We start from the raw sequence: 1,960 nt of genomic DNA on the forward strand, positions 1-1,960 counted from the left end.
CTCCTGACCTCAGGTGATCCACCTGCCTCGGCTTCCCAAAGTGCTGGGATTACAGGCATGAGCCACAGCGCCCGGCAGCTTCCCCATCTACTTCCTAAGGGATCAAGGCTCCCTGATATATTTTCTCACCCCCACCCCAGCCTCATCCCCAGTACCTGAATTCAACCAGGTCCAGCTGAGAGTTTCTTGGAGGTCTCTGTTTTACCAGTACGTAGATGCCTGGCTTTTTGTTTTGCTACCACTGGTTTTTCTGAGATCTTCATTGCCCTCCCCCACTCCCCACCATATCCAAGGGATGGGACATCTGCCCTGGTTTTCCAGACCCTGTGTCCTCTAGATCTAATCCAAATACCGAATGCCAAGCCCCACTTAGGATCCTGCTCCAAATGGATCCATCTCCTGAAACCACAATGCTGCTTCTCACCTTGCTGTGAAAAAAAAAAAAAAAAAAAAAAATCACAAGGAGTGAACCACAGACTACATAGGGAATGTACAATCCTTCCCTCTCCTCTGGGATATTATGTTTCCAGTCCCTAAACCACAGCAGGAAGTTGCCTGTGGATACCAAGAGAGATCATTCAGCTAAGATCTGAACAGTCAGGAAAACTCCAGAGGCTAGGGTTTTGTCCGGTTCTTTTCTCTTCCTTACAAGCCATAGTACGATATTGAGAAACTATGGTCTGCTAGTCAAATTCAAATTCAGCCTACTGCTTGTTTTTGTAAATAAAGTTTTATTGGCACACAGCCACACTCATTCATTACCTATTGTCTACAGCTGCTTTCAAGCTACAATGCCTAAGCTGAGTTGTTGGGACAGATTGTATGGGCCACAAAGCTCCAAATATTTACTCTCGGGCCATTTGCTGAAAAAAATTTGCTGACCCCTGGAGAAGAGCAGACAACACTTAGCATCTGTGGGCCAGACGCAGTGGCTCATGCCTGCAATCCCAACAGTTTGAGAAGTGAAGTTTGGAGGACTGCTTGACCCCAGGAGTTCATGGCCAGCCTGGGCAACATAGCCAGATCCTATCTCTTTTTAAAAAATTAAAAATTAGCCAGGCATAGTGGCCCGTGCCTGTAGTCCTAGCTACTCAAGAGGCTAAAGCAAGAGGATCGCTTGAACCCGGAAGTTTGAGGCTGCAATGAGCTATGATCACACCACTGCACTCCAACTTGGATAACAGCATAAAACCCTGTCTAAAAGAAAAGAAAACAGCACCTTAGCACCTGATGACTATAATATAGTTGTCAACTGTGGTTGATAAAAAGCAGAAACCTAACTCACACAAAATTAAGAATAAAATGCTACAGTGTGAGAATGTCTTACTATCAATTTTTCTCTTGTCTGCGTCACTTATAAGTTTATACCATTGTGATTGTCAAATTAATAATAATATTAGTTTTTAAAAATGTTTGACTTGAAATGTGATCTTAACCTCCACTTGGGCCTCTCGGGGTCTCTCTCTTCTTCCCCACCCTGGGCTCCCTCTTTTCTAGGCTTTCCTGGATCTAGGCTTTCTTTTGGACTTACCTCTTGGGTTTCCTGCTCAGAAAATGTCCCTTCTAGTGTCCCCAGTCTCTACAGGGTGAGGGGTGAGGATGGGTCTTTCCCACTCGGTTCTCCCAACCTCCAGACACTTCGATATGACGAGATGTGTCGGCTACCTCTTGGAGCCTCTTACATCCCTAAAACTAAAGCAAGCTACAGTGAGCAAACTGAAAATGCTTTCTATACATTTTATGTCAATGCTGTGCTAGCCAGAGGAGTGAGTGAGGGGAGAGAGAGATGGGATGGAAACCACGTACATCACACACACTCAGACACACACAGGCACACATAACCTCGAAAACCTCTTGTATGCAATTGACATATCCACAACCCCAGACAGACAGTCACACGCAAACTCTTCAGACATACAACCACACACACACCCACACACACCTTCAGAAATGCAGCTCC

General features: G+C 45.4%; 1 protein-coding gene across 2 annotated transcripts in view; it reads right to left on the reverse strand.

Annotated features, from left to right (window-relative positions):
* SLC1A6 (solute carrier family 1 (high affinity aspartate/glutamate transporter), member 6) overlaps positions 1-1,960 on the reverse strand; it is a 36,575-nt gene that overhangs the window by 34,040 nt on the left and 575 nt on the right. The window contains exons 1-2 of one of the 2 annotated variants that reach the window (XM_011980570.1): positions 1,532-1,687; positions 156-1,197 (exon numbers count right to left, since the gene is read on the reverse strand). The gene's annotated coding sequence lies outside the window, so the exon portion shown is untranslated. Of the gene's footprint in view, positions 1-155; positions 1,198-1,531; positions 1,688-1,960 lie in introns of those variants that run through there. The other variant, XM_011980568.1, reaches the window with a different exon arrangement.

This window comes from Mandrillus leucophaeus, unplaced genomic scaffold (genome assembly GCF_000951045.1).
Source record: "Mandrillus leucophaeus isolate KB7577 unplaced genomic scaffold, Mleu.le_1.0 Scaffold215, whole genome shotgun sequence".
In the NCBI taxonomy this organism is placed as follows: domain Eukaryota; kingdom Metazoa; phylum Chordata; class Mammalia; order Primates; family Cercopithecidae; genus Mandrillus; species Mandrillus leucophaeus.